We start from the raw sequence: 20,930 nt of genomic DNA, 5'->3' as shown, positions 1-20,930 counted from the left end.
CTTTAAACATGTAAAGAAATCCTAAAGTCTACAAAAAGTTATTTTTATAGACGTAATTTATTTCGACATAATTGCAATTTGAGCATAAAAAAAAACATTGCGACATGTTTATCTGTGTTGGCAAACTGTACTTGATTATTTGGTTTTAAGCAAGGATATTATAATATTTATATAATATATAATTTGGCTTTTAGTTAATGTGCGTATCTTCCAACGTAGCCCGTAAACCAATAGACGGATTTAAATCAATAGGATATCAAAAGATAACATAAGCCAACTTAGCCCATGTAACTTTACTTTGGTTCGAGATGAAATTTGCAATAATTGCACTACAGTAATATTCTTAAACAATAGCAATAGTCGTAATGAACTCGAGCGAACATTAAAATTAAGGATGAAAACTAACACATCACTAAATGTCAGTTGACCGAGTGAAATCGAGTCAGTGGCGTTATCTGTGGTTGCGAAATATTGATTTTGTTTGTGTTTCTACTGTTTCTATTTCTTGTTAGAATTTTGCAGTGAAAATGTATAATTCGCGTAAAAGTTCTTGGAAAGATATAGCCTACAACATTGTAAAGGAATATGGAGAATCATTCGGTATAAATTCGATCTTTTTGTTAAAAATCTGCATGCCTCAAGTATTTCCTTATTATTTTTATGCAGGGGCCAGTGCAGTGCAGTGAAATTATTGAGACTAATATTGTAAGAAATGCTTTCAGGAATAAATGAGGTAAGGAATGTTTCAATCTTTCTTGGTCTTATTGTCATGATTATTGACTAAGCTCGCATCACAATCTGCGAATTACTTAAATATAAGTTCCTGTAAATCCTTTTTGCACTGAATAATAGCAAAAGCAACATTATTTATTAGTTTAACCATAATATAGTATGATATCTGTGTGCTTAGCCATTTGATTAAACATGCTTAAATTGTCACTATTTCAAGAAGATTTTTGTTCAGTGATAAAGGTAATTAAGTTTATTGTCTAAGTGACTGTTAAAATTCATGGCCAACACAGTTACATACCTCTTTGAAAGATTTCATAAAATACTTACTGAATTTTTTTTATGTTCCAGAGATGTAGGCAGAATATAAATATTTGAATGCAATTATCATGCAGTTGAAGAAAACTCACCTGCTCGTCATGGCTGAGAACTTGCTCCTGAGAACAAGTTGCTGCAGGTAAGAAAACATCTTGTTATTTTCTCTATGCAAATTTATTATTGTTTCACATATATAATAGCACATAATGGAGTAAGAAACTACACAACTTAACAAACTAATGGTAAAACAGGGTGAATATAGGTTCTTTTTGTTGTGGATATACAGAATGAAGTACAGCGGAAAGCACTACTTATACACCATTTATTTAGGTGCTGTGCATTTTTATATGAAAACTCAGTTTAAAAAAAATGTAGCTGAAACAAATGTAAGCAGAAAAGATTACCAAATGAATAACTACAATAAATCGGACATATTCTGTTAGCATTTACTGTGACTGCAGCAGGAACACTTATGGGGATAATTTGGGTGCTGTCTTTTTTATTCCAACAATGAAATAGCTTTACTTAGTAGCCAAACTTGAAAAAACAAAACAATTTTAGACTTGATTTGATTTAGACTTATTTGTCTGCCTTTGTTTTTTAGATGCCGTTGTCAGCAAGCCATGGATGTCAAGACTGTCACACAGACAAAGAAGTCTAAAATGTCTGAAATTTAAAATGGACAAGATCCAGTTGTCAGCCAGCCATAGATGTAAGTAGACGAATAGAATAGATGTGCCATAATGATAAAGAATAGGAAAACTAACCATAAGAGTGATTGATGAGCAATGCTCAAGTGGAAGGGAAAAGTTTTTAATTTATGCTAATCAATCATACCTGTCTATAGACAAAACAAGAAGAAACATTCAGTATTTTTCACTGTTACTTATCATTTGTATAAAACATTTCAGGTCTCAACAAGATAGCAGTTTCCTGATGTGGCAGCTACAGCAGCCACAACACAGCTGGCAGACAACTAGCCTGAGCCAGTCACACCATGGATGAGAAAACAAGTAAGTGGAATACAGTTACGATACACTGACCCCTATCACAATATCCTGTACTGTACTGGCTGTCATTACTGTGTGGACATTCTTCAAAGTAAAAAGGTTTTAATCATCGGATTTTAATGTAAACAAACTTTGTTAGTTCAGTAGCAAGACTGCACTGCTAAGTCAAAGGTCCTTCGGTGTATTTTAGAATTTTTATTGCTGCCAGCGTAAAATCATTGTCATTGAGTTTTTGAATGTTCAAATATATCTTCAAAGACTGCTGTTCTTATTAGTTTTCAAACAGCCCAATCATAGATTGGTGTTTAGAAACAGTAAATCAATTTACTCTCTGTATTGGACACTTGTTATTTCTGTCATATACACAAATTTAAGCTGATGCAACTGCTTATCCAACATTGACAACGTCGACAGTATTCCTTATAATTTTACATGTATGGTAGGGCAGGAGAGACAGAGATGGGAATATCCAGCATCTCTTTTTGGATGCTTCAATGTCCATTGTTTGTACTAATGTATCAAAATTGTTATTTTAAATTTACACGCTGACAATTCTATTAACAAAATTTTATCATGAGCCTATCTATACTCTATACTAATATATAAAGCTGAAGAGTTTGTTTGTTTGTTTGAACGCGCTAATCTCAGGAACTACTAGTTCAAATTGAAAAATTCTTTTTGTATTGAATAGACCATTCATCGAGGAAGGTTTTAGGCTATAAACGGGATAATTAATTAATTAATTCTAATAGGAGCGAAGATACAATGGAATATGTGGGCAAGTATAAAGCATGTGGGTAGGTATAAATCATAACTTCCATATATCTTCTAACCACGTGGACGAAGTTGCGGGCAACAGCTTTAGAACATAAACCTAGTTGCTTATAGACTTTCAAATACATGAAACTCTAATTTCCATTACTAATAATTAATTACATGTCACGGTCACAAAATTTTACAAAAAATTAGGATTTAGTATCCATCTTTGCAAGAACATAAACTAAAAAAGTAATATCTATTGGTGTTGCCCGCGAATCTAACCATCTCGTTCTCTTATATAGCTGCAATAACATTACTTTCCTTTAACGAAATCGGATGAAAGTAGCCTATTGGTTATCAAGGTGTCAATTACCTCCATACCAAATTCGATCCAGCCGTTTGAACGCGAAAAGGTAGCAATCATACACACCATCACACACGTACGCAAACAACACTCGCTTTGGCAATAATAATAGTGTGATAGTGTGATTATTGCGATTGTAAAATATTCTCCTATTATCCTCGCGACCCGCCTCGTCTGCGCACGAGTACATTTCTGATATACTACAGAATTCGTTTATAGACAACGTTCAGAGCTACTTCACTACACTACAGCGCGGCGCACCCGCAATATTTTTGTGCCGCAGAGTCTTGTTATAACTGTGATATCTCCTAACATGTAGAAATAAGTAAAGCAATTTTGATTAAAATTAAATACTATTACGTCTAACGTATTTTTTAAATTGATTTCTACCATCTTATCAAAGCAATTTATTGCCAAACAAATAGTTATAGTGAGTCAAACTTAAAAGATAGACAGCAACAGCTAGTCTATATATATAAAAGAAAGTCGTGTTAGTTACACCACTTATAACTCAAGAACGGCAGAACAGATTTGGCTGAAAATTGGTAGGGAGGTAGCTTAGAGCCAGGAAACGGACGTAGGATACTTTTTATCCCGTTCGACAGCGTTCCCGTGTGACTTGACATGAAACGTCAGTCACTATAAAACGTGGTATAACAAAAAAGAATCAGACTTGGAATAACAAAACGCAAATGAAAGCTATGTAATTGACGTATAATGACAGCTATGTAATGACGTATGAATGACAATTTGAAATTTGTAAGACATCAATATTAAAACTATTTCTATCTATCTATCTATATATATAAAAGAAAGTCGTGTTTGTTACAACACTTATAACTCGAGAACGGCTGGACCGATTGCCATGGTTTTAGATTTGTTGGATTTGTTTCCGTCCCGAATAGCAGAATACATCTTAAAAACAATGAAAACTCGATATGTGTAATGAATACTTTCATTTCAATAAATGCTGATTTGTTTATTACATGTCAAACTTTTGTTGTCCATAGGGTGATACCAGGAGATCAGATAGTAGTATTTCATGAGGGTTGTAGCTGGGGAGCACAAGGGCGGTACCAGGAGAGCACGTAGCCGTAGCTGATTAGAGTGATACCAGGAGATCAGATAGGAGTATTTCATGAGGGTTGTAGCTGGGTAGCAGGTACTGTACGCGTGAGAGTAGGGTGGGACCTTAGAGTAGGTAGCAGTCATGAGGGGATTACCAGTAGAGCAGTGAGGGTTATAGCTGGGTAGCAGGTACTGTACGCGTGAGAGTAGGGTGGGACCTTAGAGTAGGTAGCAGTCATGAGGGGATTACCAGTAGAGCAGGTAGCAGTAATACATGAAGGTGGTACCATTAAATCGGGGAATGGTAGTCAAAATCAAAAATAAACTAGAAAGAAATAAACTAAACTTGGCAGCACCCATGAGTTTGGCTCTAAGTTGCAGTAGAGGTATATGAAGGTGGTTGCGATCTTGCTGAAGAGACGCTATTAGCATAAAAAACTAATTCAATCGGCAATATTAGTAAATCATGTGTTTCTTATTTACAACCTATATACAACTAATGATTACTTAAAAACAATCAGCAATATAATCATCGACTCTAAGGCGGTACGAAGTCCGCCGGGAAAGCTAGTACACAATATTTTTTCAGTTTGAACCAGTAGTTCCTGAGATTAGCGTGTTCAAACAAACTCCAGCTTTATATATCACTACATATCATCAAACAGAAGCGCTTTTTCTGTCCCTATTTCCCCTTGACTACTTAAATCTTTGAAACTACTTGACAGATTTCGATGCTGAATGCTGATGAATAGATAAAGTGATTCAGGAAGGTTTTTAAGTTTAATCTATGCAAAATTTTGTAGAGGAACAAAGTAAATTTTATAGGTTTCAAATGTATTTACTATTTTGTTACGCTTTCATTGATACTTTAAAATAATGTTCTACAATATTATACACCTTAAAAAGATCTAAAGACAAAAAAGTCCGCGAGATGTACGAGTATCTTTCAAGTTCGCTTACAATAACCACTTTTTTGTAATAATTTTATTTAATACTTAAATTGCAAACGCTTTCTTAACACCAAGAGCTAAACCAAAGTAATATTCTACAATATTGTACAGCATAAAAAGATCTACAAAAAAGTCTCAGACATCATATGTCTATCTTTTAAGGTTCACTCACAATAACCATTCTTTTGGCTATTAACTTTATTACAAAACAAAACATTTTTGCGATACTGTTTTTGTTGAGATGGTACTTATCCTTATCAAAATAAATACGACCGTTATAACAAGTATTAAATTTTTCTTTCAAGCGCTTATTCCAAAGTTGTTTTATAACGATGGTATGAATGCTTATGAAAATAAAGAACGTTACAGAAATTCTGTAGCGTATATTAGCATTGCTCTCGTGCGAAGCCGGGGCGGATCGCTAGTTTACTTATAATTTGTTTCAATGAAAATATCTCTCTTGTTTTCGTTTTGTCTAGCTTTTTTTCTTTAAACTAATTTTATTAGGCCGAGCAGCCCATTCCTTAGGCACACTTACCTTATATACTTCACCTTCTTATTTTTACACTGATTGTCAGTCGTTACTGACTGTGCGTTGTCATGTTGGGTAAAGCAGGGCGGTGCATACGCCGCGTCTTTTGATCTTTCTTTCTAACGTATCATGACATGTGTTTCAAAACCTCAGTGTCGCCATTACAGAATTTATCTTCTGTGTCGGACTGGTACATTTAAATTCTGGAGGATCTAATTTAGGGATTGACTTATTTTCTGGGAATTTGGTTACAATGTTTCCTTAAGCTGTAGGTCCTTTATACCGTTATTTAGGCTTTTACATATAAACCAATGAGTGTCGCATCTCCGCCTTGGCAGTAGGTGATGGGAGTTTTGTGCGGCAGTTTTCTGGAGTAGGATTTTCCTGGAGAGAACTGCCGCACACTGCCAAGGCGCTGATGCGTCCCTCGCCGGCTTGTGTGTAGGAGCCTTAATCAAAGGACCTACAGCTTTTCGGAACATTGTCACCAAATATCCAGGAAATAAACAGTCGATCCCTGAATTAGGTCCTCCAGAATGTGAATGGCTCACTTAGTCGCAGAAAATAAATTCTATAGTGGCAACACTGGGGAGAACACGTCATCAGTGCGTCAGTGCGTGCGCGCGCAGTATGTACGTGCGCCGTATACAATTATATAGGGTTTTAATTTTTATGAATATTTTTTGTTTGAATTCTACTGGTACTTGGGATAATATTATAGGGTATATATTATTATAGAATAATAAAATAATAAAAACGTGTATATATACGAAATACTTTATTATTTTTGACACATTGACGAAAAAAGGTCAAAATTAACAAAAGTTTGAATTTGACCTTACGTAGTGTTTTTATTTTGGCCCTCAACCCCACCGTATTCCATGACAAGACTTTTATAATTTTCTAAGTGACATGCCGAAATTCTCGGGATTGTTACTCATCTTTGCACATAACTTGAAGGCTGGCCAGGCGAGCATACCTCTAAGAAACCAGTGCGTACTGTCACTCGCTCAGTCCTCGTCCTCGCGTCACTCCAGCGCCATCACTCCGAGTGCCTCTCGGCCCCAGAGATCAGGTGGAGTCGGCGCGCTCGACATCTGCGCCAGTGCTCAGCGCGGCCTTCACTCAAAGTTCCTTCTCAGTTCCGACGAGATCTAGCCGAGCTGGAACCTAGCGCGTATGCCCTTGTGGCGAAGTGTTTGGATGTGAAAAGCACGTACTGGTTTGTGGGAAATATAGTCGCATAGCAAGCCAAAAAGTTATGTAGAAGGAATAGTAATAATTCCGAGGATTTGGCGTGGTCACCTTAAAATATTATCACAGCATTATGACAGGATAAGGCAGGGGCCGGGGAGCAAAATAAAAACACTACGACGCTGGCCAAACACCAGATTTATTGATCCAAAACGTTACATCAGTACAAGAAAAAGACTACACAATAATACATGTCTTAACAGTTAGCTTACAGAGTACAAGGATGCAGAGTACAGTTTCTTAGAAAAAGTTATATAAAGACAAAGTTTTCCCTAGTCTGCCTAATTACCTCCGCAGGTCATTAACAAAACACCTGCAGGTTAATTACATATCATTTTTACCAATATGAGAATAAGTAAGTGAAGTTATACAAATAAATGTTTCCCTCTTGCTCAGACTGATTGAAGTAGTTAGTAAAAGTCAGTTGCAGTACAGAGTCACGCACCTTTAGCTTACAGTACATTCACGCAGCTTATATCAGAGTTAATGATCTTCCACATCTGTCGCCTTGAGTGTAAATCTATTGCAAGTGCCCACGATTTGTTGACTTACAAAATATCAACGAAATCGCGGCACTTGGCTTAAGATTGTACATTATCTACTTGCTTACGCTACTCGCAAACTGGAATATAAATCTAGAATCTTATTAATCCTATCAACTACGGTCTAAAGTCACAAAATATGAATATATGAACTACAAATCTACTGTTTTTTAAGACTGACAAAAATCTTGTAGTTATAAAATTAGAATAATAATATAAGTACTAAAATATATCAAAATGGAATATACGTTCTAAAATCCTATAACTACGCATATTATAGCAATAATATGGGATCTCTTAACTATACCCAGCCGTGGGACAATCACTTCAAACCACTAAGTACCTACTGCCTACGTCTTAAGGTCTATTCTTGCCTGAAGGGCAACAAATTACAACTTAATTTAAAGAGACTACACAACTCCATATCAGTAGTAAGTTAATACAAATTATCACAGCGAATGACGAGAAACAATTTACAATACAATTAAAATTAACTAGAAGCTAGAAATATATATATATAATAATATATATATATACATACAAGCCACAAAACCTTTAATGTATTCCCTGAAAGTTACACTTTGTGAACAAACGACTGTACCCTGAGTATGTCCCTGAGTAAATTTGGGGATTTAACGTCACTTGTGTCGCTAGTTAATGTGGGTAATAGTGAGGTTTAAGAAAATCTTAGTATTTGTCAGCTCAAATGTAAAGAACGGTTTCATCAGGCTATTAAGCTTGACTTTAACGAGTCTTTGAGACGAAACCAGGCAAGTGAAACCGAGAGATCGCTACTATGTTAAGAACACAATGTTCTGTTCTGTTATGAGGAAGAGGCCGAAGCCAGAAATTCTACAACATTTAAAGACTATTCAATTTAAAATTACAAAAGATTACTACAAATACTATGTTCCATCAAGTGTTTTCGTTACGCATGAACCAAAGCTTAAATAAGTCTTAAATTAAGAAAACATTCACATCAATAGTGCATCAGCTGTTTTTCGAACCCCGGCCCTCCGATCCCATCCCCTCTGGTGAGCCGCTGGGCTACCGCGACAATATCACACGTATCGTATGATTATTCACCATCGCAACGAATACAGATGAGAACACCTTCACTTCGGTTGCTTACCTCTTGTTTTTACCAGGAAACAACCTGCTATTGCAATGTTTGATACGTATACCAGAATGGACACATGTAGGACACAAGTTTACCTCGATAACCAATAACCGATAAACCACTTTCAACAACACAGCACAAGCAAACCATGTTTACCCGTTGAGCACTTTTGAAAACACGAAACAGTTGGGAACAATTTTACCTCGGTTACCTGTTAAAACCGTAATTTACCATAAACATTATACATTACCAAACAGATCACCAAATGCGTTTGTCATGTTATAAGGAACGTTTTTATCAACAATTTCGTCAGACCCTACGTAATAAAACACATAACCGAGCTATTTTGTTCCCATCCGTATTCGCGATCTTGTTTCGATAGTCTAGCGGCTCCGCAGTCAGAGCCAAGGATGTTACAATAGTGTTACCCTAACAGTCCCTACCTACAGTGTACAAGAGAATATCATATTCATCTATCATCCCTGGTCTGAAAGACCCAGAAGGAGAAGAAGTGAAAGCTTGAGTTAAAATCTCATCCGACACACATGATGTGAACCGATCCTTATCCCAAGAATATTGAAGACTCGCTACATGGCAACACTAACACTGGAATCGTATTTGCAGGACAAGAACAGCCGTATTAAGGTATGCAAAGATAAAATGTGCCCTTTGTCATTAGCTGGTGGAATGTGGAGACATTTAGAACTTTTAAATCTCCACTAATGTAGGTGTCGTCTTTACATGCGGCTGTATCTGATCGAGTAATTCTAAGATCGTCTTACAAGTTTGACGAATTGAGAATTTATGCAGTTTTTTTTATTCTCAAAGTATTACTGAATTAGTTGTTAATAAACTAAATTGGCTCACGGTTCTACCTGCGTGGATATTGCTTTGTATGGTATCGCGACAAAAGTAACCTTTCCCCATTCTTGTGATTCAAGCTTTTTGTACTAAGTTTCATTAAAATCAGTTTAGAGTGATAACTTTTGAGGGTTTACATTAGCATTTCAATAAAGGTCATAGCATGACCTGTTGTATAGGTACAGCCGTCAGCAATTTGATAAATTTATTTTCGTCTGTACCAGCATGGTTGGAAACTACTTTGGAATAAAAACAGTTATTACTTTTTTTGCCAGACTTGCTGTGACTGACCGTACATCCAATTTTATACATCTTAGAGACCAGAAAAATGCATAGACAAAAGATGGTATTACAAAATATCTTAGAACGACCGCCAGAGTACATTCATTAATGTCAGCGCCAGAAACAAAGAATATAAGCGTATATTACTGATTTTTTCAAGAAATATGTGAAGTTGAGAAACTTGTTTTCTGATCTGCCTAGATTAGTGTTATAATATATACGCTCTACACTTTGTTCCTTTTTTATCACTGACTCCCGAAATTGCGTTAAAACAATGAGTTTGCAATCTACATCGGGACAAACATTACAAATATTTAAGTCTAATTGTATAGCAAACACTTATTCGTGCCCCATTAATACTTCAAATGAACTGCTTTGAAACAGAGGGTTTTGAGTTTTAATTCTATTGATATACAATGTTGTATTAATTTAATTTGAGCCCCATTACTTAATGGTGGTTCTTTCAAGTTAAGAATTTTGAGTCGAAATTGGGGCACTTCTTATTAAAAAATTATCATTGTTTCAAAAACTATTTTCGACATGGTTTTGGTCAGCGCTTTCTGTCAAACATTTTCTGGTCTGTTTCGCACTAATTTTTGAAAACAAATACAAGTTCCAATATGATATTATTGACCCCGGCCTCATGAAGACAAATCGACATGAATATCGCTGTTTTTAATTAATTTAGTCAAATATCTGAACTTTGAGAGAGCCAAGTTTTTCATGTTAAGCTTCTCTCACCGCGGTTTGTGCGGGTGACCTTTTGTAAAGTAGGGCTACTTTTTGGCTTGGATTTTAAGTTGAAACTGTTATCCATGACAGTCAACATCGGTCTTTTTTTATAACTCTAAAAAATTCTGAAATTGCTTTCAGTTATATTTGTTAAATTATACAATTCTGCCAACTAGTTTACTATGGAGTACTGTGTTGGCTGGCAAAGAAGTCAGTTAGGCCGGCTGGATCCCAAAGATGGCACCAAGTTGAACAGTCTTTCAAGACCGGGGCTAAATTACAAGCAATATGCCAAGTACAAAAAGAACGAAACGTTGATCATAAGCACTTGATAACAAAATGTTTTTGTTTGCAGTATTAAGTCCGCGCCAAAAACGTATGGAGGATGCAATTGTGGTTTAAGCGGGCGACTGATGCCCGTTGACACGGCGTGCAGGCCAACGCTGGGAAACCATGGCAGGAACACTGAAGACATACTGAAAGAGAACAATAAATATTATTTAATATATATTGCGTTTTAATTAATAAGCCTGCTTTTGAAGAGAAAATATCTTTAAAGATTAGGGTACATAATATCTAAGGGTGAAAACGTGGGAGATTTAACAAAAAATACTGTTGCAGTAGTGATGTAAGAATAACTTTATTATTAAAGTGTAATTTAGCTAGGGAGGTCGCACCATTCCTAAAGACATGTATAGATAAAGTGACACACAAGAACTGGACTAAATATTTACCTGTTAGTAGTCTGCCGCGCATTTAGATCGGGATCGCACAGCAATTCGTAACATTCGAGATATGCCATTCCAGAGATCGTCACGAAACTGACTCATGGCGAACAGCGCTGGATTCCTCACAGCTCCTGTAATCACATCATTGGCTCTGTTCAAATAAAAACTATCAACAGCGTATCTCATAACGTATTCAGTAAATGTGTGTAATGACTACCTTTCTGCAGTTTTCCGAATGTCTGTTCTTACTGCTGTGGAGTGCGGCGCCGGTCACAGGCAACCCCACACACCTCCTCCACCCTAAAACGAAATAACTACAAGGAGTGAATTGGACTCGAGACGCGGATATCCGAAAGGATTTCGGGGATGGACTAATGTGAAATATGAAACATTTCAAAGTTATCATGGGCTATTAGTTCATCCCAATTAAAAAATCACGTCTCGAGTCCAATTCACTCCGTATTGTCTTTTCAACTAACACACTAATACTTACGCATGCCTTATATCTAAACTTATAGACTATTTATAATACAAAAAAAATGTATTATATATTTAAACTTGTTAGAAAGAATATAAGCGTATATTTTGTAGTATAACTGTGCTTATTAAAAAATATATGACAGTCAAAGATTGCGTCATCGATTTTAATTTATATATACGCATTATATCGGAAACTGCTTTGGAAAAAATATTTTAAACGAAAATGAACTAAACGCCTTAAAATTAATTTCTAACCTAAACTTATACACTATTTATAATACAAAAAATTGTATTATATTTGTAAACTTTTTATAAAAAATATAAGCGTATATTTAATTGTACATATGTCTATGTTTGTAAAAATATATCAAAATATAAAAATTGCGTCATCAACGTCTCAATTTATATATACGCTTTATATTGGAAACTGCTTTGGAATAAATATTCTTAAACATTAATGAGGTAGGTAAAATTAAGGCACGTCTTATAATTAATTTCTAATCTAAACATACATTGGTATTTGTAATACCAAAAATAGTATTTTTTTTTTTTAGGTTAACTTGTTTTAAAGAATATAAGCGTATATTTTATAGTATAATCTGTGCTTGTAAAAAAATATATGACAGATAAAAATTGCGTCATCAATGTTTCAATTTATATATACGCATTATATCGGAAACTGCTTTGGAATGAAAAATAAAATAAACAAAAATGACGTATACGCCATAAAATTAATTATATACTAAACTATCTAATATTGCTATTTATCATACAATGCGATCGAAACACACCTTGACATGTTCGCAAACCACAAGCCCAAAAGACGAAATTTGTTAATACCAGTGCCGGAACTACTTTTTCCATACAACTAACTAATAAAATTATAAGCGTATATTCCAGACCTTGTTAAAAAAAATACAAAAAAGAAAAAATGTGGTCGTTTAACCGTCGTCCGTGTTTAAATCATATATACGCTTTATACCTATTTATCTTATTTTTTCATCAAAATATAATTGTGTAACTGTACAGCAAAAACTTTTTCGAGCCCAATAAATATTTACATAATTTGACCACGACATTACTCAGAAATTGCAAAGAAACACGTGTTATTTTGCAATTTGTTTTTACTTTACATAACGTTAAACAGTACACCAACATCGGTCTATCAACTACTAAAATAAAATTGTAACTTGTGGATTGTAACAATTTTTTTTTTCAAACGGGTTTCAGAGATCGCAGCATTCTTAAAGCTAACTATGGACTACGCTTAAGATAAAGACTTAACCTACTAGTAAGCCGTCGGCTCCTTTTTAATCCGGATCGCACCGCATCTTACAAATTCGCACAGGTTTCACAGCGGACGCCGCTCAAGCAAAACTAACTCCTTGCGAACACCGACGACTTCCACACAATCCCTGTAATTAAAACATTAGCTCTGTTCAAATCTAAAAATAAAAGTATCGTATTTTCATATCGGAATTCTGTAAGTGTACTTTTGTAGGTAAAGTTTGTAAATGTAAATTACCATTCTGGAGTTCTCCGAATGTGTCTTCGCGCTGCAGCGGAGCGCGGCGTCGGTTGCAGGCACCCCCCCCCCACAGCTTACACCTCATACCTGAAATTAAAACACTACAAGGAGTGAATTGTACTCGAGAGGCGAACCTCGAGTACAATTCACTCCGTACGTCCTTTCGCCCGCCTTAGCGTTAACTTACCTGTCCCTAGTTACAAACATCGGCCACCTATCGGGGGTTGAACCTTTTTTTCGCCTATATATTCCTATGTTTTTTTTGTTTATACCCTAATAACAATAATACTGAAGCAACACATCGTTAATCGTTAAACTGCAAATATTGCTTGTCACAGTTTAAGTCGATTTGGATATACCTATAGCAATAAATCATGGAACCCCGGATTTTTGACTTAAGGTGATAAGAAGAAAATCCTTGAATAAGAAAGCCAACTCATACACGGCTTGGTACACTCCAGTTGACCAATCTCACATTGCCAAATGACATTAAAAATAACATAGAGCATCCGTGTTTTTTTGTAACCAGTTAGCGCTGAAAGCACTAACTGGTGCTTACAACGGACATAATTCCAGAGTCATCCTCAACCCATGCTCACAAACGATGCGAAGATCGTGTGTTAGTAGCGGTTGGTAAAACTACCGATCAAGAACAAAATGAGCTGAGATACAAATCCCCTTTAAGGCAGCTCTTGAATAATTCTGTGTAGAAAAGAAATCACAACCACGAAGGTTGCCTGCGAAGTCAGTTAGTGCAAACAGCGATAACTGTTTCGACGGAATTCATTGTTGAATTCATTGGATTCATTGGATGCAAGCAGGCACGCTCGTGCAAAATATTGATTGTGCTAGAAATTTTTAATACTTAACGAGTTAAAATGAGCTGTGAGTTGAGTTAAGTGAGAACTAAAAGCCTCTCTGAACTGGCTCTGAAGTGAAGAACTCTGAGTGGTTTTAAAACGAACCAAGAAGGATAAATGGGAAGCCAATTAGTGCATACAGCACGAATATTGTGACTGACTTAATGTCGGCGGCTTTGCTGCGTTAGGTGCAACTGTTATCTAACATTAGGTAGTACACTTACACTAAAATTATGAAGGCGTAAACCTGATAGTTTTTTAATATCTTTATACGAAAAAACACGTCGCATGTTTTTTTTTGATAAATTCTTTTCTTTTTCTTTTTTTTCTTTTTTTGCTTTTTCTTCTCCTCACTTAGCCCTTAACAACATTATAAACTACCATATTATTTTAGTTTAACACGTAAGCTGGATACTGAACTAGAGACACCAGCTTTACAATTTTAACTTGCATGGCACATGGCATGCGACAGAATGCAACATCACTCGACATTATTTTTGTATCCGGTAAATTGCTCGAAACCTTATAATTGATATAATCTTATAATTGCTAAAAAACCTTTTAATTGCTTTAGAATCAATCGGTGGTTGAACCTTTTTTCGCCTATATATTCCTTTGTTTTTACCCTAATAACAATAATACTGAAGCAATACATCGTTAATCGTTAAACTGCAAACATTGCTTGTCACTGTTAAAGTCGATCCGGAGATACCTATAGCAATTAGTCATGGATCCCCGGATTTTTGACTTAAGGTGAAAAGAGGAACATCCTTGAGTAAGAAGTACAACACATGCACGGCACACTCCACGGTACACTCCAGTTGACTATTCTCACAATGAAAACTGCTCTAAAAACTCTTAATTGCTATAAAACTTATGATTGCTATAAAACCTTATAATTGCTATAAAACCTTGGGATTGCTATAAAACCTTATGATTGCTATAGAACTTGAAGAATGCCTAACACGGGTCCCGTCACTCGCACCCCGGACGGAAGCTCCAACTATCTCGACCTCTCGCTCGCAGCACTGCCCACGCCGAACACAACGGAAAAGTAACAATCGAATTACCTCCTTCCTTTTTCTTCCATAGCTGCATGTTGAAAGCAACGAAATACTACCCAAAATAAAAAAAATAGAGAAGTAATATTAAATAAGAGTTTACAACCCAGCCAACAGGTAACGGACCAGCTTTTCAAATGAGGATAACTACGCCCTGAATTTTCTCGCCGTGAATACGCCTTCGACAAGCTGTACGTTAAGACTCAAAACAATTACAAAGTACCCACTAAACTGAGGATTAGACTACCTAATAAAAAGGTAATGGCAAATTGGATACATTAAATGCCATTACACAGTACCTACAGCCGTTTCTCTAATACCTAAACATTCTTCGACTCGTACCTGCACTCCGTGCCGCCTAACTCTGTTCGAAACGATAGAGCGCAGCTCGGGTAGAATACAGTTCACCCGTACGTATTCAGTCGGCGTATGTACTTACTGTACAATACGACTATGGCTGAAGACGTACCTGGCTGTAGTTGGTTGAAGGTTCTCCTCGCAAGCGGGACGCGCGGTGTGGATATGGCACGGATGACGTCATCAGTGTCGCTGTTACCGCGAAGCTCGATAACTGCTTGCCAAAGCTGTTAACAAATAATTGAATTAGTATCGAATAAGAATTATAAGGCAGATATAAGAAAAATCAATGATGCAAGTGGATAGGTACCTACCTGTTATATCTTGTTCATCTTCTAAGTGTTGGTGTCCGGTGCGAGTGGCGAAAGTGCGTCTGTTCTAGTACACATCCAGTAAGCAGGGCTCTGTAAAAGTTAAACTAGTTATGCTTGATAAATTAAGATTTTGACAGTAAAAACATCAGGTCAAATTGTAGTACCTGTACAGTTCGCTGCCGGGCGGCGCTGCCCTCCGCACCGTGAAGCCGCAGTCGTCGCCACAAGATGGGACTTGTTTAGACTGCCCAGGCCGAGCCCCGGTCAGCTGCTGCCCCTCAGATAACACCTGAGGTGATAGCTGTCTTTTCATCCTGAAATTAAATCACTACAAGGAGTGAATTGGACTCGCGGGCAAACACAACTTTTGTTAACTATTTATTTACATGATTTACGAATAGAATTAAATGGTTTTCTTGTTCATTATTTCCTTATCTGAGTTTGATCAACCCGCGAGTCCTATTCACCCCGTCATATTGACTGTACATTGAGTTCACATTTTTATGAAATATTAAAATATTTTACATTTCATTAATGAAAATGGATTATTTTTATCAATTAAGCACAGAGTTCAAAAGTGATTTTAAAATTTATACAAAATAATTTTGACTAAAAATTAGAAAATTAGACTTTGAAAGCAATAGCAACGAGTGAGTTAAAACTGATGTGATTATAAATAGCGCAATATGTACAGTCAGCAACAAAAGTCAATGAACAAACACAGATTTACGAGGTCCCACGATGTTCAGAATCCTTTCATAAGACTGAGTTTCCTTTCATAAAATTACATAATTCACATAAATTTTGATATCCCGGTTTGTTTTGGTGATGGGCAAATCTGAATTTGTTCTCGGGCTATTGTTGCTGATTGTACCTGAGGATATCACGTGTGCTTCCTCGAGATGTCTTGCAGCGGTGGCAGGCGGAGTGGCTGCGCGGGGCCCGCGGGGTCCAGCAGGGTGCGGGGTGCGGGGAGGGGGGCGGGGGTCACCTCGTACTCAAAGAGACCTATCTTATCTGTTATTACTAGTTTATTACATGAGTTTGCATTATATTATTTTTATATTATCTAGATTAAACATACAATAAGCTTAGAGAGAACATTTTCCCTACGACTAAATACCCACTAAATTTGGCATTTTTTAATAATTATTGTGAACCAGTCAAATTTACTTTAATAAAAGAATTGAATCCCTCTCGTACTGTTGGTTTGACACTTGGCGTACTCATCGTATAATTTAATTATAATTATCAGTTATCGACAGAAATTGCCATTATAGAAACTAAAGTCAGGTGACATTTGTACTAGCTGCAAGTGAATTCCATTAGCAAATCTGGTTCTGGTATATGTATATGGCCCATACATGATGCCATGGTTTATTACTGCTATCGATTAGTAAGTGGACAAAGGTTATTTAGATAATAATAATATGAATGACTCGTATTTAACACTCTAGCTTAAGAACTTACTCACGTGAGCTGTCTGGTGGTGGCTCCGTGAGAGGTGACCCAGTGGGTGTTGGGTCTAAGGGTATTTCTATTATGGGAGGCAGCAACGTGGGAGGTGACCCCCTGAGGAATGGGTCTGAGGGTAGTTCTATTATGGGAGGCGGCAACGTGGAAGGTGACGCCGTGGGGGACGGGTCATCGGGCACTAATATTACGGGTGATGGTACTCTGGAAGGTGTTTCCGTGGGAGATAGCACTATGGGTGGTGGTATGGGAGGAGGCTCCTCAGGAGCCAACAGTGGCAGCTTTCTAAAGAATGTACCCGGCGGGGCCAGGCGGGTTAACACTCTGGAAAATAAAATGCCGTGGGTAAGCATTTATTTTGAGATATGTCCTCATTTAACATCTACTATTATTACGTCTTAGTTTCGGACTTCTGTGCAGGTTACATAAGCTCCGTCTTTATGAATATGCATTGTCTGATCCGGGGATACAGTACTATCACACGGAAAGTGGAATGTTACGTTTGACGAAGTGCACGACGTAGTTGTCTATAATTATTTTATTAGCCATTACTTTCCCACTGCAGAGCAAAGCCCTCCCGCCCTTCCAATTATCTCAGTCTATGGGTAACAGCGGCTAGCTCTGAGAAAAGGAACCGAGATCCCTTTTGTTGTTCTACATCCAAAGCATATTATAAATTGACAGATTAACAATTAATACGATTGTAAACTTAGTGCAAGAACTTGATGTACAACTTAATTGCTATGCGGGATTTCGGAGGTGTTAAGGGTGTTAGGGGAACATACGGAAACCGAGACAGACTAGCTGAAGACTTGAGTTACTCACGCCACGAACTCGGCCCATGTGGTGGGCTCGCCCTTGTCCATCCGCTCCCGGAGCCGACGTTCTCTCTCCTCTATCTTTAACTTCCTCAACAGTCTGCGTAAACTTCGATTGCACATCACGTGGCCAGAAGGGTGACGAATAACTGAACCTAGAGTAATGCATTCTGTATCATTTCCTGCATGCCTTACTAGCTACCACTTAACCCACTACTTAACAACCATACAGATCTAAAGTAAAACAACTTTCTTATAATAAGTTGAAGGAAAAAGAAAACATTAACATTTCTTTTTTCTTCAGCTCGGGTGTAATGGTGTTCATTTTGTTGGTGGAACATTAAGGAACTAAGACTACTTACATGCGCATGTTCATACTTCCCATTATATATCCATCTGAAGTGAGCTGCATAGGAAATGAAACCAAACACGCACAACATTCAGAATCAAATTATATGTTATTTTGTAGCGGTTACAAAAAGAGCTAGCAGAAATCAAACACGGTGCGGGTTAGTAAAACCTTTATAGTAGCTAATCAGATACGCAAAACAAAACCGAAGACGTGTGAGCCTAAGCCGTGGACGTCCCTTACATGTCGGTCGGGATGAGCGACTTACATCACACACGTGACATTCTGAAACAGGGGAATAGTTTGAGTTCCCTGCGCTCGAAATAAATACTTACCACAAGTCGATATGCTACAACATTCTTCACAGTCACTTGGAAAATTGATTTAGAATAAGTCAACTAAGTACTCGACATCTATTTACTACTTAGACGAACAACATCAACAGCGGACAGGAGAACAAGATAAGGTACAAATATACAAACAGTACACACTACAAGCAGATTATCTTTATCGCCACATATAAGTACCAACAGGGATTTTCGATAAAGGTTTTGACGAAAAAATAATATAATCACCTTACCTTTATTTCTCTTGCAACTAGAAGCGGAATTTACCCGATTTCTTCTTCTTCGTTGTGGAGTATACCTCGTGAATGTGGTGGCTGTACTTCACCAAGTCCTGGAGACGGCTCCCACAGGCTCGGTGACCACGACGGCCTGGTGCCACCGCTTCCACTTCTGGCACCCATCTGAAACAACCACTTCGGTTAGTATTTGCCCGGGAGGAAACCAAATCCGCTGCTGCACCAAACTTTGTTAGAAATATAGTCGAATATTGAAGACATGTTGTTTTACCATACAAAAGAGTTCTAAGAAATAAAAATATGGGGGTATGAAAAATAGATGTTGTCCGATTCTCAGACCCACACAATTTGCACTAAAATTTTATGACCATCGTTCGAGCTGTTTCGGAAGATTTCAATAACGTACACTGTGATGCGACAATTTTATTTATTAGATTTCAAAACTCATTTCTATATTAAGGGATATTATAAGATAAGGTATTCTTTATTTTAATTTGCAATATAGAATCAAAATTATTTTCTTAATAATGTTAGTATGGATTTATTTAAAATTTTCATTTTTATTTTAATCTAAAGAAGTCAGCCAGCCGATAAAGTCAGGCTATCAAACTGATGCGGGTAGACTCGACTATCGTGAGTGTAACACGCATCCGTCCATAAGAGCGCTTATCATGCACGTCTGGACGCGAGACTCGTTTTCTGAAAATAAGAAATAATGTTCTCTACATTACCGCAGTATTGACATCACCATGAAGTCTTCTTAAGTTTAGCTTCTTAGCACTAAATTAAAAGGCATTTCTCGTTACTCCACTGATTTCTCATTTTTAGTCGAAGCATGTCTTGCACTCATAATCATTCTACTTTGGCGGCTAGCTAAGGGGGAACCACGATGACACGGCTAGCCACCAGAGTAAAAAAAAAGGAGCACAAACGCTTAGTTTCCCACTCCTCGAAGAGAACTGCAAACACAGAAGATAAAACACTCCAAGAGTTCTAATGAAGTTTACTCACACACAAGACATACATATTGTTAACTAGAATTAAGTTACATAAGAATGATTACATGTCGTGGTGGACTTGTGATTATATGCACGGGTCTGAATCCATGAGGTTACAGATTCGATCCCGACGCAGGCAAGTACCACCGTAACTTCTACAAGATTATATGTTTGTTTCTTATTACCTAAGATCCTACTGATTAAAAATGTTATGTGAAATCGCTGACGTGAACGGAGAGCTTCTTATATCTATTATTATTATTATAAGAGATAATCTGAAAAGAAAGTTGTGAGACAAGGTTTTAAAATGTGATACATGTTCCTATTAAATAACTACATACTAAGGTACGATTTCGTCAATGGTACACAGTTGTAAGAGTGCCCAAATCTAATTTGAAACTGAAGTTTCAACGTCCTGCTTTTGGTTTTTGCTTATGGCTGAGGATCTTTGGGAAGTATTTCTAAAAAGAACCAGCCATTGTGGTATCGCGCTTTGACTTCTGAAACAAAGAAAAAAGAATGTTTCATTAGTAAGGTATCTACATTACATCGTCACTAGTAACTAGAGCATGCCAGAAATTGAGCAAGATCAATATTATTAATTCTTGATCTTACTTAATTTATTATTAGGCTAATTAATTTCTACTTATACAATATGGTCTCCATATACAAACTCAGATCTTAAAAGATTGAACAGTATCTAAGGTATCAGTTTATTAGTTTACACATACAGTTCCCCAAGTCGCCCGCCCATCACCGCTTCCTAGTGCTTTTGTCGTGGAGAAGAAACGGCGCAACAAACTCCACAGCACGCAAACAGCTACATTATCTAGTTCATACAGAGTTAACTTACAACTATA

General features: G+C 36.8%; 2 long non-coding RNA genes across 3 annotated transcripts; one reads left to right on the top strand and one right to left on the bottom strand.

The window, feature by feature from the left end:
• Window positions 1-446: 446 nt before the first annotated feature.
• LOC113499253 lies at window positions 447-11,029 on the top strand. Of its 2 annotated transcripts, XR_003401089.1 has the most exons (6): window positions 447-600; window positions 667-733; window positions 1,081-1,186; window positions 1,652-1,759; window positions 1,959-2,060; window positions 10,877-11,029. It is a non-coding gene; the product is annotated as an uncharacterized LOC113499253 (long non-coding RNA). The 2 variants fall into 2 exon arrangements; XR_003401088.1 differs by having other exon boundaries at window positions 447-733.
• Window positions 6,494-19,595, bottom strand: LOC113499254. Its single transcript, XR_003401090.1, has 9 exons — window positions 18,148-19,595; window positions 16,014-17,646; window positions 15,850-15,939; window positions 15,648-15,762; window positions 13,255-13,344; window positions 13,019-13,144; window positions 11,467-11,549; window positions 11,256-11,380; window positions 6,494-10,997 (listed from the first exon to the last, which is right to left on the bottom strand). It is a non-coding gene; the product is annotated as an uncharacterized LOC113499254 (long non-coding RNA).
• Window positions 19,596-20,930: the final 1,335 nt, after the last annotated feature.

This window comes from Trichoplusia ni, chromosome 12 (genome assembly GCF_003590095.1).
Source record: "Trichoplusia ni isolate ovarian cell line Hi5 chromosome 12, tn1, whole genome shotgun sequence".
Taxonomy (NCBI): Eukaryota; Metazoa; Arthropoda; class Insecta; order Lepidoptera; family Noctuidae; genus Trichoplusia; species Trichoplusia ni.
The sequence above is the reverse complement of the archived record's forward strand: the minus strand, read 5'-3'. Positions and strand labels throughout refer to the sequence as shown.